The sequence below is a fragment of the Nuphar pumila genome, chromosome 6, assembly GCF_984573655.1.
Source record: "Nuphar pumila chromosome 6, dmNupPumi1.hap1.1, whole genome shotgun sequence".
NCBI lineage: Eukaryota > Viridiplantae > Streptophyta > Magnoliopsida > Nymphaeales > Nymphaeaceae > Nuphar > Nuphar pumila.
In genome coordinates, this window is record NC_143254.1 from 128,827,739 (window position 1) to 128,843,257 (window position 15,519).

The following is a 15,519-nucleotide window of genomic DNA, read 5'->3' on the forward strand; positions in this document are numbered from 1 at the left end:
TAACATAGAAACCACACAAGAAGTGTCCCCATAAGCTTGTATTATGTCAATTCTTTCAGCAAAAATGATAACTGAAATTCTAAATATATTAATTAGAAAGTACATTAAGTTCCAATCAATATGGAGCCACATGTATTTGCTATCAAGTTCAATATGAAAAAGGTCAAACAACATGTATCTTCAGCTAAAAAAGATATCCTATTGCAAATAAAAACAACTTTAAGCTAAGAGATTGGCATAAAGGAATAAATTAATGATCAAATTGGTGACAATATGTGGCACAAATCTGACTGTTGAAGACTTGATCACCACAATAGGACTCCTCACCACATGCTTTGAACCATCCTCCTCCCAAGTCAGAAACCCATATGCAACTTTATCTTTCATTTTTTTTATCATCTCAACATAGAGACTAAAGTGAAGCTTCTCAAATGTCTCTTTGAAGTGAAGCTCTGTAGGATAAACCATCACTCTTATACCTTTAAGGCCTTGGACATGAGCATGGTAAGTAGCAGGGCCTTCACCAACATTTGTCAAACACCTTCTGAAGACTCGAGCATGTCCATCTGAAGGTGCAGAACTGTTGAAGAAAGTGATGAACGAAGGATAATTGAGATCTTGAGTGGAATTGGAGCAATCAAAACTTGATGATCGAATGATTGCCTTCATTTGCTCTCTTGTGTAGTTTGAGCTGCAAAAAAAGCTCATGTAGTCATATGCAGTGGCATCATAGACCAAACCAGGGTCCATAGCCTTGTTAGGATTGATGTGGCCTGATCCCATGGCTAATGGAGTCGCTGGTTTGCCTTGGTTGCCATTGTCCTTGATGGCATTTTGAGTGTGGTCGAGGATGTCTGCAGTGGTCATCATGGCTGAACGTATGGATGCTGGGCTCCAATCAGGGTGCACTCCTCTCAGCAGGGCAGCTACCCCTGCTGCATGTGGGCACGCCATCGATGTCCCTGACATTACATTGAAATTGCCTTGCAACTGCCTATCTCCAGGCATTCCAAATAGAAGATTGGAGGGCCATGCAGCCAATATCATAGTCCCCGGTGCAACTATGTCTGGCTTCAGAATCCCAGGATTGATTATTGATGGCCCTCTTGATGAGTAAAAGTCAACAGCAGGAGCAGCCTTGTTGCTTTTAATGGTCTGCTGAAAGCTTAGTGACACGTTCGGATGAGTGCTCACCATCTCATAGTCAGAGAGCTTCCCAGCATCCTCTGACGTTATCAAAATCACCGGAGCATTGTATATATGTAGAGCCAATGCAGGGTTGTCAGATACAAATAGTGCTCCGGCAACATCAGACTCTGCTATGGCATTCAACTGTTGTTTAATGATATCCTGGTTGGTCTCGCAGACGACGACCATGTTAGCAAATTGAGCTAACTGCCTGGAGTTGTAGCAAACCTGCATTGAATCACTGTAAATCAATGGCACAGAGGTGACACATGGGTTTTTCGGGTACAATGTGGTTCCGAAAATCTTTTCTCCATTGCCAAGAGTCACAGTGCCAGCAAATTGTCGGTCAATGGTGCTTGCGCCGACTGACAACATCCAGGGGGCTCCATTATTGACCGTCGCCAGAGTTGGACCCGAATTTCCAGCAGAACATGACACGAAGATGCCTTTCTCCATTGCTGAGAAGGCAGCAATGGCAATTGGATCATTGTAGAGAGGTTGGGGAAAATCATGGCCGAGGGAGATGGAGATCACATCTACTCCATCTGCAATGGCTTGGTCCATGCCAGCAATAACATCTGAAACAGTAGCCCCAAAACCAGGCCATGAGACCTTATACACAGCCAAGCGTGCATGGGGTGCCATGCCTCTAGCGGTACCATGTGCGTAGTTGAAGATGGAGGCATCTTTCACAAAGTGGCCTGCAGCAGTTGAGGCAGTGTGTGTTCCATGACCTTCAGTGTCTCTAGCAGAGTGCACAGAGCTAGTGTCATGGGCTTGGGATGCGGTGAATCCCCCGTCGAAATAGCGAGCACCGATGAGCTTTTTGTTGCACAAGGAAGAGTTGAAGCCCTCTCCACCTTGGCACTCTCCCTTCCATCTTGGCGGGACCACGGTCATCCCTTCATCGTTGAAGCTCTCGCTCTCCGGCCAGACGCCGGAATCAATCACCCCGATGATGACGTCTTTGCCATAATTGGACGTTGGCCATACGCCAAAGTCGCTGTTGAGATCTAGGAACTCGAATGTATGAGTTGTATCGAGTTGGTAGACCGTGTCTGGGTGGGCTGAGAGGAAGCCGTGTGACCTTTTGAGCGACTCAAGATGAGAGGGTGAGAGGTGAGAAGCAGCAAAGCCGTGGATGGCATTCTCGTATGAGTAGAGGAGGACAGGGGTGGTGGAGGTGGTGTCGTCGCCTAGAGTTGAGAGGGTAGCAGTGTGCCATGCATGAGAGTTGGCAAACACAGTCGGCATCACTGATCTTTCCGTATGAACGATGTAGGTTGACGATAAGACAAAAGGAAATGTATATAAAAGAAATACGAAGAAGCCATTGAAATACTTTCCCATTGAATGAATTTCAAAATGCAAGAGAAGGTGACAATTTTCTCAAAGATGTTCGTCTGTTAGTACTCTCTACTCATAATCTTGAAAAATCCCTCTTCATGCATGCATGGCATCGAACGTTGATGCAGCTGCTGGTAACCTGTTACACATCAAATTTTACATTCAATTAATGAAAATAAACCTATGTCTTAGACAACTTTGTGCAGAGGCCTATATATAGAAATTGTTTGCATCATGTGTACCATGTGTATTTTTCTATAAATTTCTCATATATATTTATTTTCACATATTGGGTGTTTCTTCAAAATGGATTTTCCTATCTCTGGAGTTACTAGACTAAAAAATAAAGTCTACAACCAAACTAAACGAAGTTATTTAAATTTCATAGTTCCGTTAGCAAACAAAGAGAACTCATTCTTTGTCTACAAGCGATCTTCTTATACAAAATAAATAAAATGACGATCTAGGCTTGGCGTGTTCAGGATGTGATCAAATAGAAGCAGAATTTTCTCCATACCATCATGATCAATAAGTTTTTTGTGACATCAAGTAGTTAACTAAATTTTTTTTTGCATTGTCAATAAGTTTTTTGTGACATCAAGTAGTTAACTAATTTTTTTTTGCATTGTCATTGATAAAAATGTGATGTTCATGTTGGCAGCTAACAAGTAAATTTTCTAGCAACGCCTATAATGCCATAAAACGGCTATCTTGACATCAAGATAAATGTTAAATTTATGCATCAGGTTCGTCTCATAAGAGAGTCAGGATCTAAGAATTAAAAGACGATCTAGGCTTGGCGTGTTCAGGATGTGATCAAACAGAAGCAGAATTTTCTCCATACCATCATGAACAATAAGTTTTTTGTGACATCAAGTAGTTAACTAAATTTTTTTTGCATTGTCATTGATAAAAATGTGATGTTCATGTTGGCAGCTAACAAGTAAATTTTCTAGCAACGCCTATAATGCCATAAAACGGCTATCTTGACATCAAGATAAATGTTAAATTTATGCATCAGGTTCGTCTCATAAGAGAGTCAGGATCTAAGAATTAAAAGACGATCTAGGCTTGGCGTGTTCAGGATGTGATCAAACAGAAGCAGAATTTTCTCCATACCATCATGATCAATAAGTTTTTTGTGACATCAAGTAGTTAACTAAATTTTTTTTTGCATTGTCAATAAGTTTTTTGTGATATCAAGTAGTTAACTAAATTTTTTTTGCATTGTCATTGATAAAAATATGATGTTCATGTTGGCAGCTAACAAGTAAATTTTCTAGCAACGCCTATAATGCCATAAAACGGCTATCTTGACATCAAGATAAATGTTAAATTTATGCATCAGGTTCGTCTCATAAGAGAGTCAGGATCTAAGAATTAAAAGACGATCTTTGCTTGGCGTGTTCAGGATGTGATCAAATAGAAGCAGAAGGCCAAACTATTTTGACAAAATAATTGAGACCAAAATGTGAGCTTTTTCAAAATCATGGCATCTTAGAGAAGGTCATTCAACTTCATGCAGATAGGAGAAACTCTACTCACCGGAGACGATGTGTCAGAGGTTGTAGACTCTCACTTTCAACATCTTTTCTCAGAAATGAGTGATGTGCAAGATGCCAATCTCAACATATCCACTAGACGACACAAAGGCAATCTCAACATAAGAACCAGTAGAACGGTAAGACTGTCTTCAGAACTGGCAATTTGATTCTGTATTAATAGAGAAAACCAAAGTTTTTTTTTGAGAGAGAAATAGAGAAAACCAAAGTTATATACATACAATTCATTTATCATATTAATAAAACATGCTAAAAATGTACACTGATGTGGGCACAAATGTACACTGATGTGGGCAGAGCCAGGAATTTACACTATAAAAACAGCTTCCCTATAAAAAGTAATTATTAATAAAACAGCTTCCCTATAAAAAAGGGTTTATACCTGGGCAGAGCCAGGAATTTACACTGATGTGGGCACAAATGTACAGTAAAAAAAAGTAATTATTAATAAAACATGCTAATAATATGTCAAAAAAATCAAATATTTATTCTAAAGCATACTTTTTACAAATGACCGTTCATTTTTATATTTGAAAAACAATTAATAATTCATTTTTTGCTAATTGATAAAATATAGCTATTGGTAAAATTATGGATCTCTCTTCTATGCTAATTGATAAAAAAATTTAAAATACTAATATTCTAGCAAAAATAAAAAAATCATTATTCAAAACTCGTTACCTAAAACAATGTTCACAGCAAAACAAATTAAAATTGAATGGAATTTTGTGACTAAACAAGCTCCTCTAAAGTGGAAATCATTTCAAAATTATACATAGAACGTTGGTTACAGCCAAGGTCTGGTAAGAGCACCTGAAAGTGGGAATCATTTCAAAATTATACATAGAATGTTGGTTACAGCCAAGGTCTGGTAAAGGCACCTGAAAATGACCTAAAACAACTAGCTGTTCTTGGTCATTTCATAAAGATTGTCATAAGTTAGATGGTCATGATAATAATTTTTTTGACTGGAAACTGTGTAGTTCCGAAACTGGTAATTAGGGATGTCAATGGATCGCATATATCAGATATCCGACTTGATTCTGAATCCAATTAATCGGATTCAGTTAATAAAATCTAATCTGATTAATTATCATATTTTGATTCAGTATAAGGATTTCATAACCGAATCCGATTACATGTATTTTTCCGGATTCACTGTTAGCTTTTTCTCATTTGAATCTAATTTGGGTCCGATTAGCCAATATCTGATTAGATGAATTTAGTATTGACTTCATCCAACCCAAATCCAAACAGTTTACATCCCTGCTGGTAATACCCTCATGCATGCATTGTTGGACTCAACGAGTATAGGGATAAAAAAGGGTTCTGTCTGACATTGTTGGACTGCTTCAGAGGTTGGACTCAACGAGTAAAAAGGGTTCATGAACCGGACCAGTTGAGATGGGCGGGTTCATTGAATCAGACCATTTGTGACAAGGCCAAACTACAATGGCCCAGTAGAACCAGCACGGTTGGGTAGGACTTAGGCGGGCCGGTTCACGGGTTGAACCGGCAGAACCGACAGAATTGAAAAAAATCAGAAAAAAATGAAAAAATTAAAAATGGACACCATGATTTTATGTGAAAAAACCCCGAACGAAAAAAAAACATGGGACCAAAGTCTGAAATTTCACTATGAAAAAAATTACAAGTAGATTACAAATTAAAATTAGAAAGAAAAAAAATCTAAAACTACAAATATTATAACTAAAAATAAAATTAAGACTACTTGTCTTCTTCCTCATGGATTAAACAGGTTGTTAGATGGGTTTGCAGGTTGGTCCGATCTGGTTCATGGGTTAAACGGGTCCGGGTAGTAATGGGTTTTTGGGTTGAGGGATGAAATCGGCACGGCCCACAACACGGTTCACATGTTAAGTCCGAATCGTTATTGTAGCTCTTGGGCCGTGCCCGTCTGGGTTCCAACAGACCGGTTCCAATCCGGTTAACGGGTCTAACCGGCCCATTAGACACCTTTAGTCTGGTTTCAACAATGTCAAATTAGATTTGAGCCAACGCCTACATTGCCCTTCAAATGAAATTGCTTGCCTCTTGATTCCAATCAAAAAACCAAATATCTAAATAAGTCAAGAAATAAGCTCTGACTATATTATTGGTTGATTAATGAGTCAATTCAGCCTTGTCTAACCCAAGCCGATGCAACAAGATTCCCCTAGTTAAGGACCTTACTCGGTCTAATCAACATTGTACCATAACGGTTCAGTTTCAAAGTGAGAAATGGTGCAAGCAACAAAGGACGATCAAGTGCAATCACATTGCACAAAAGCAACTGAGGGTGTCAACGGATTGGGTTTGGTTTGGACCCAGGTGAAACCAGAGTTGGACCTGATTTTCGGGTATGGTATCTGGTCTAGATTAGGGTTTAATTGGGTCCACTATAAGAGAAACCCTAGCCGGACCCGTTAAGAACTACATGAACTAGACCCGGATTATACCTGGTAAAATAATATTTTTTATCATTTTTACATTGAAAATTTGCGGGTCTTAATCGGAACTCCCCTAATTTTATTTAACTTTTCTTTCTCATGAGATTGAATGAGTAGTTTTCGAGATGGTGGATGTTAACCTGATGTCCCCATTTGACAGGTTTTAACAAATCTATCGTCATGTCAAGAATTTCAACAAAATTAGGTCAGGTTTTTAAATTAGAGATAAAAAGTTGGCCTCTGGACGAAATTCCCCTCACATTGAGCTTATCAAAATAGTTGTTGTCTACTCTGTACTTCTATCCAACGCTAGGTTCGGTTGTTGAATCAAACCAGCTAAAGGAAAAGCACCGAATAGGCCTGAATCTCGGTCTATTTAAAAATTGACAAAACCACCCAGGTGGTATCCCATGTGGTAAGCGGGGGGTCCTGTGCCCATAGTGACAAATATCGAAAGATTTATGAAAATCTCGCGATAATATCGCTAGAAATTGCCTGAAAGTTTAAAATGGCAATTTCTCACAAGATTTCCAAAATATCGTGAGATTTATAAAAAACATAAATACCGTGATTTAAACATGGTATTTACGTTTTAAATGGCTATTTATCATGAAAAAATTGTATATTTTTATTTTTAAATAATTGTTAGTTATATTTTTTATATTTTTTTAATATATTTTTTTTTTATTGCCAAGATTTTGCCAAAAAAATGTGAGATTTATGAAAAAATTTCAAATTCTAACTAGCTTCTGAAAAACAAGGTTTTGCCGTTTTTAACGTTTGGCACTATGCCTGTGCCATGCTGAAGGCCCAGGTTCGAATCCCTCGGACACATGGAGCTTAAGAGATATCAGGTAATGGTCTGCCTAACCCCGGCTTGCCTTTCAAAAAAAGAAATTGACAAAGCAAAAAAGAAAAGTATAAAAACGATTCAGCGATGATTCATTCAGGTCTCTGATACAGCAGAACCGGAAGTGAATCGGCCGATTTTGCAGGGGGAACTGAATTTCCCTTACAACGGATACAAATAAGGCCGATCCAATTCCATGTTAACAACATTTCTTCAATCAGACTCAGGTGGCAGTGGGCCTGGGGAGAAGGTGCCGACCCCTTGGTCTTGGGTTTTACTCTCATAGGGTGTGTGGATGCCTTTAACTGGTGTGCTCTGTAAGAGCTTAGCGTCACTGATCCTACCTGGGCAATGTTGTTAAAATAGGTTCACTAGGTGAATCGGTTTTCTTAAAAAACATGAAGAAATCAAATTGAATCGAACCCATCTTGAATCGGCTCTTTTTTATGATCAAATGACGTGTTATTAAAATAAAAAAATGTTAAAAAAATTTCTTTAACACCATTGAAAATATTTAAAAACAAATTTAAATCGAACTTGAATTGGTCATTGGGTTTGAATCCACCAATTTGGATGACATTGAACCCGGGTTTACCTTGCAAGAGCGAGCCCATTAAGTGACCTGGTTCTAGACAAGGGTTCTTCGTAAAAAGAAAGAAAAGAATTGGTTCTATCAAATAAGGACAGGAGATGTGATCTTGATATTGGACCACGGATCTCCATACTGAACAAAAGCAAAAACATGATCTTTTCTCATCAGATACTATCTCGTATGGATGCACTGAGCCAAGCTGGCTTGGGCTTGGCTCATCCCATAAATGAGCCAAGCTTGAACTAAGCTCTAAGGCTTGACTGAGCAAATGAGCCAAGCTTGATCGGCCTACTTAGCTCGATAAGGCTTGGCTCATATTATATTTTATATAATATATATTAATTAAAAAATATCATCTCGCCCTCGCCTCAAACCCCCTGCCTCGCCTCAACCCAGCATAGACCACCCCCGCCCTACCACGAGCCTCTCTCTCTCTCTCTCTCTCTCTCTCTCTCTCTCTCTCTATATATATATATATATATATATATATATATATATATATAAAGAGAGAGAGAGAGAGAGAGAGAGAGTTTTCCTCTCTCTTGTCTCTTTAAGCTTCCTTAAGGCACTAGGTTCATCGAAAGCCTCGCCCTCTGATAGGTATCGAAATATTTCAAGCTCATGCTCATCCCAAGTATATTGATCTCTGCCTCGATCGCCAGCCCCATGACCCTCCTCCACACAACATGTCGCGCTCACGCTCATAATATGTCAAATACAGTAATATTGGGAGATCAATACACATTAGTGTCATTTTAATTTTAAAGCCTTGATGTTTAGTCCAATTTGGACTTATGTATTGTGGACCATTTCATTATCTAAATCTGGATAGGATAATCAAGATTCACAAAAAAAATAAAGATAATTATGTTTGGTCTTAACCAAAAAAAGAAAAGAATTATTCATGTCCTAACCTGATACAACTCTAAAATCAATCAAATATGTTTCATTTCAATATATGTTTCATCAAGTTATTGAAATAAACATGGATCCTAGTCTTTATTTTGGATTCACTACATCAACATCTGGTTATCCAGCCATACATGTTCACTAACTAAGCAATTTTAAGAGCTATTTGACATATCTATATAATATTTTTCTACATGCATATTATTGAAAGACTATGACTCTATTATCATATTTATCAATTATCATGACTTGCTCTTGGTAGGGTAGAGATCCAACCCTTAACAATAATTGAATTCACAATAAGTCATAAATAATCACTAACTTTATGAACACAAAATTGACATACTCTCACTTGCCTATAAAGGTGTATAAACTTGCTTTTACTTCAAGGCAAGTTTTCATTATTCAGTTTAATTAAATCTAAAATATATGCAATATACTCTAGCCAATTTCATTAACAAAGATAGATCCAACATCGAAGATCCATATAATAAAAATAATAACTATTTTTTGTGAAAAAAAAATCAATAATATTCATGGTGAGACATGATTTCATCTAATTTTGTCATGCAAATCTAATTATCTATAATTTTATTATGATTTTATAATCATTTTCAAGTTCAAAGAGAAGGTTACAAGCAATAAATAGTAAACCAGAAGGTTTAAACAACAATTCTGTAAATATAACATGCTTAAACATTTGAATAAAAAATAATTATAAGATATAGCATCAATCTGTAATAAACCAAAACTTTAAAACAAGTGTGCAAGTGAGGATGCTCTCCATGCATATCCATCGATGTGATCCATGTCTTACAAAATTGAATGTATGATGCATGGATCGAGTTCACACTATTATTGATAAATAAATATGTCCCAAACAAGTAGAGCAAGAATACTCTCACCTCATTATCTATCCTATTAACGCACTTTTCGCCAACACACAATAGCTTTTGTCTTTTCTCTGTTAGGGTCATAGTGGTTCCTAAGCCATGATAGCTTCAGCCTTTTACTATCAAACACTTCATCCTTCTCTACCAAATAAAGATCATATCAGTGCTTGAAGTTTGACTATTGTTTCATGGTGATATATCCAAGAATTATCGAAAATACATCTCATGCAGCAACTCTTTTGCTTCTTCGAATAGTGTTAGGAACTATTGGTGAACTTAGAACCAATAGAATTAATAAATGCAAGAAGTTGGATCTTCTAAATCTTTTGATTGCAGATCCTATAATTAGAATTAATTATGTTGTAATCACTCAAATTAATCATTAAATTATACACACATATAAATATAACTTTTTAACAATCTAGTTATCCTAACTGTTACATATTTCATGCATACATGATTCAACAAAAAAATAACAGTTCATGCTTAATATACATGCATAAACGCACACACGCACACACACACACATATATGTATATATATATGGCATGAACAACAACAATCAAACTAGTTATCTTAAAAACATATTTTACACATACATGATTCAATAAAAAAATAACACTTCATGCTTCACACACACATAAAAATATATATATAGTATTTTACACATTGAACTGCAACAATCAAACTAGTTATCTTAAAAATATGTTTCAATTGATACTTGTTCGCAAGCACCGGACCTTGTTCCCCACTGCAATCTTTTCCTTGGAGCTTGCAAATTTTGCTTTATGATCGGATGCTCAGTCTCCTGAGTATAATCTTCCTTATGATCATTCAGTGCACTCTCCAATGCAGCATGAACGTCACCCTTAGTATCTGATCCAGACACAAGAGCCTCGCTCAAATCCACACATTAAGTAGAGCCCATATTAACCTCAGCCTTAGGATTCACATCCTCCCCTTGGTGAGGTATCTCACCACTGCCACTGCAAGAGGCTGCATGACTTTGACCGAACATCAAGTTCAGTGTATACTTGAACCAAGTCATTGAGTTGACTGGTTTGAACCGATGAGTTTATCAACTATGACTCGTATCATAAGGTCAAACACCTTACAGGATATAGGCTGCATGGTGGTCTGCACCACTGACCTGTAGCTTGTAAAGGGATACTCACCCGGGTCAGAGCACAAGGGGAGCATTTGTCAGGCCCAAAGCCGGGTCCATAAGAATTCCTATAGATTTCCTACCATTTCTGTCGTCAAACTGCATACACCTGTAAAAAGTATAAACATGGATACTGATTCGGTATAAGAAATTCATAACTGAATCTGATTACATGTATTTTTTCAGATTCCTCATTAGCTTTTTCTCACCTGAATCCGAATATGAGTCTGATTAGTTGAATTTAGTATTGACTACATCCGACCCGAATCTGAACGGCTTACATCCTGTTGGTAATACCCTCATGCATGCATAGCTGGACTTAATGAGTGTAGGGATCTAGAAGGTCCCTGTTTGGCATTGTTGGTCTGGATCCAACAATGTCAAATTGGGTCGGATTAGATTAAAATTAACCAACACCCACATTGGCACTCGAACCAAATTGCTTGCCTCGTACCAAGTCTAGTCTGATTTCTAACTAGGTCAGTAAGTAGGCTATGATCATATTATTGCTCGATTATCGAAGCCATCCAGCCTTGTCTAATCCAATCCCACCCAAGCTGTGAAGATTTCTCTGGTCAAGGACCAGACTCGGTTTAATCAACATTGTACCATAACTAAGGGTTCAATTTCAAAGTGTGACATGGTGCAAGCAGCGAAGAAGGATCAAGTGCAATCACATTGCACAAAAGCAATGTGCCACTGCATCTAGTGTGCCTCCATCTGCTGTTGGGGTGCTTAAATGCAATCAGTACTAACCATAGTGACAAATATCTCGAGATTTATGAAAATCCCCCGATAATATTTCGAGAAATTGCCAAAATGTTTTAATACGGCAATTTCTGGTGAGATTTTCAAAATATCGCTAGATTTATGAAAAAACATAAATACCGTGATTTAAACATGGTATTTATGTTTTAAACAGCTATTTATCATGAAAAAACCATGTATTTTTATTTTTAAATAATTTTTATTAATATTGTCTTATCAAAATGTCTTTTAATTTATCTTTTTATTGCCAAGGTTTTGCTGAAAAAATGTGAGATTTATGAAAAACTTTCAAATTCTGTCCCGGATTCAAATGATTATGTTTCGCTTCTTTCTCGAAAAAACATTGAAAGAAATGGGCACCAATTTCTCATTTCCGATAAACATCTGCATTTTTAAGGTAATTTACATGTGCGGACCATTTAGCCATCTCAATTTTCAAATATTCAAGATAAACACCTATTTTTTTAAGAAATTGCTCAAATGACAGACTGTGTGATTTTTTGTATTATCTAATTATAGTTAACTCTTTAAGTTGAAACTTTTAACCTTTCTCTTCAAACTATTAAACGATACTTTCATAGCTCCTCTTTTGTAGCTACAGTTAAGGGCAAATAAATGATTTCAAAGATAAAAGTAACACAGAGCAATTTCTTAAAATGGTAGGTGTTTCTTTTAACTATTTGAATATTGAAATGGCTAAATGTAAAGTCACCATATATTAATAACTGCCTTTACTTAAGTTACCCCAAAGTTTATCTCTAACTATTTCATATGCTTGCAAATGTTCATGTATGGGAGTCAAATTCCTTCTCTCGGTGGTCATGCTCAGCAGCTCCAAAGATCTGTTGGTTAAACCATTGAGATTCCCTTGCCCACAGGAGAGTACACCCAGAATCAACCTTGAGGCATGGGACGCCCCCCCGTGAGTTTTGAACTATGGTCATCCTATGTCAGGTGGGTCACCCCAAGCTAGAGAAATAAGGCTCTTGTAGGCATAAAATTCTATGGATTTCTCATCCTCTTGGCATAGGAGAACTCAGATGTTCTCAGCTAAGATAGCATGACTCTACCAACCCATTTATGACATTGGATCCCACTGCTGCAATATGCTTACATTCATTTTAATAATGAATATAGATTTTTTATCAAAATCACAATTTTCACCATGTATACCTGATGCACAAGCAGAAACGGAATACTGCAAACCAGGTCATTGGATCAGTTTAAATCCATATATTTTATTTTGGATATTTTTGTTTTGGATCATGTATAACAGGTATTGGATTTATGTAATCAATCCAAATCTGAATTTGATAGTTTTATTATATTAGGATGCTTCTTCGTTTATGTTTATCAAAATAGGAAATTTAATCTTATAGGATTAGAATCTCTTCATCTATAGATAGATGAAAGACCCCTGCAGTTAGACAGTTGAATGAGATTTGATACATCAGTTATCTTTCCTTTATTTCAGTTAATTTTTTGTTATTTCTTACATTTTCATTCAATTTTTAGCTTTTTCTAAATAGTATTAGATATTTCTTGATAAATTCATAGTTGGGTAGATTTTTTGTAAATCCAGCAATGGGTTTACATCATAACCCATCCAAATTGTAAACAGAAAATGTATTGGCCTCAAATTTTGGCAATAAGCATGTTGTAGAAGGTACATGTCAACCGGAAAATAATCATATTGGAACAAAATTTAGAGCCACATTTCTTTCTTTCTTTTTTTCAGGTTTGTATTCATGCAAGAGATGTTTTCACCATTTACATAATGTCAAGTCCTTTCCCTTCCACATTTATGCATTAGAACTTTGTTTTAGGCGTTTACTGGTACAGGTCTGACCAGGGTCAGGCTCGTAGGTTCTCAAGCTCGATGACCTCAACAAGCTCCAACTTTGCTCGGTGTTCATGGATGTACATGGACCGTCGTCACAACTACCATGTACATTTTGACAATGTAGAGAGAAAATTGTGATATTAAGGCGGAGGTTGCACTTTAAAATGAATCAACATATTTAAAAAATATTTTAAATGATGCCCTAGAAGGTAGAAGATTAAAGCAAGACTGCCCAAGTTATATATTCAACATCTTGTACAGTTTTGAAAGATGTAAAGTTCATATTTGCTCAAAGACACTAATTAAAGGAAGACTGCCAAGATACATGAGCTGTCCTTCAAACGGTAGTTGCCTCACTTAAGATCAAGTCTTAGGTGTAATGAATATTAGTGCAACTTCGCTCTCAGCATACAACCGAGTTTTAGCCTACTCATGAAGGGAAGCCCACATCTTACGGTAGGTGAAACCGAGCAACTTGACATGGACTACCTTAAATAGCCTCTTGACTAGGTTTGGTAGACCACACGCTAAACTATGACTAGACCTTAGCCTCGACTTTATGCAAAACCTTGACTAAGTCAAGGCTTATGCTCATTTAAGAGAGCGATAAGAAGAGCATTAGAGAGAGAGAGTTGTAAGTGATGAAAAAATGGAAGGGGGCTGGGGTATATATAAACCACAGGGACAATAGCTAGTAATTAAAGGTCTAAGTTGGCCAAACGGTTAGTCATAGAGGTCAAATTGCCTAGAAGATGAGGGGTTATAAAATGGGTGCATTCAACCGACCAAAATGCTACAAAATTTGGGGTGCGGCCAATTGTCAACATGAATAGGTGGCTAAGGGATGTTGGAGAAATCAATGGACCATGCAAGAACATTGGGTAGGTCCAGGTGGAGATCAAATATGCCTCAAAAAGTCCATTGGACCGGGCCAAAGCTCGTAAATAGGTAGATCAAAGGCCTACGCAAGTTGATCTTTGTCTTGGGGATAAAATTATCCCAAGAGCCAAAAAGATTGATCAAAATCTATGAATGATCATGACTAAGATCAAACCAAACTGAAACGAACTAAATCGATTCAAAATCTAAATATAAATCCAAATCCAAGTCCAAAGCCAAAGCCAATCAAAATTCAAAGTCTAAGGTCTAAAGCTCAAAGTTCAATTGACATGCCTTCAATGAGCCTTGCTCATAAATGAAACTCTCCATTATATAAACCCATGATAGATTCTCACACTCTTTAATGTGAGACTAAACTTTAAAAAAAATTATAATTACCCTTCAAAACAAAACCTAGGTAAATGATGGTAAATAGGTTAGCTTAGCTATGTTATATCCCACATAATTTTGAGACAAATCTTAATAATCCTCTGACATGTATCAAATTTATGAAAAGACTCAAGAGGCTATTTGTGAAGATCCAATGCATAAATGAATATATATTTTGGATTTGATGCTCTAAATTAGTGTTGATCATAATCAGTTTGGGACACAAATGCCATTAGCTCTGAGTTGAGAATCCTAATTGATTTTTCAAACACTGCAACACGCATTTTTACTTAAGTTAATCATAGTTTGTCTACTAGTATATGAAAGTCACGCATTAAGGGCCTCGTGTTGTATCTCAATTTCATAAGTGCTCTAGAAACAAAGCCTAAGTCCCATAGAAGGTGACTCTCACCTTCATACTCACACACGTGAGTCTGTCAAAGATGTAAACCTTTCTTTAGTTATATAGCTTATGGATCTCATTAAAATTTCAATTTTAACTCAACCACCTTACATAGATTTTGAACACTTGACATTATGAATGAGAAAATTATAAATGTTCAACCCAATCACTCAGTGATTTATTATTGTCATTCAACTACTAGACTTGGTTTGATGCATATCATTTGGTTGGGTTCCCATAAGAGATGACTATTTTTATAAGCTTTAGCCCAATTCTCTCA

At 36.8% G+C, this 15,519-nt stretch overlaps 1 pseudogene; it reads right to left on the bottom strand.

The window, feature by feature from the left end:
* Window positions 1-219: 219 nt before the first annotated feature.
* Window positions 220-2,538, bottom strand: LOC149836184 (subtilisin-like protease SBT3 pseudogene; annotated as a pseudogene).
* Window positions 2,539-15,519: the final 12,981 nt, after the last annotated feature.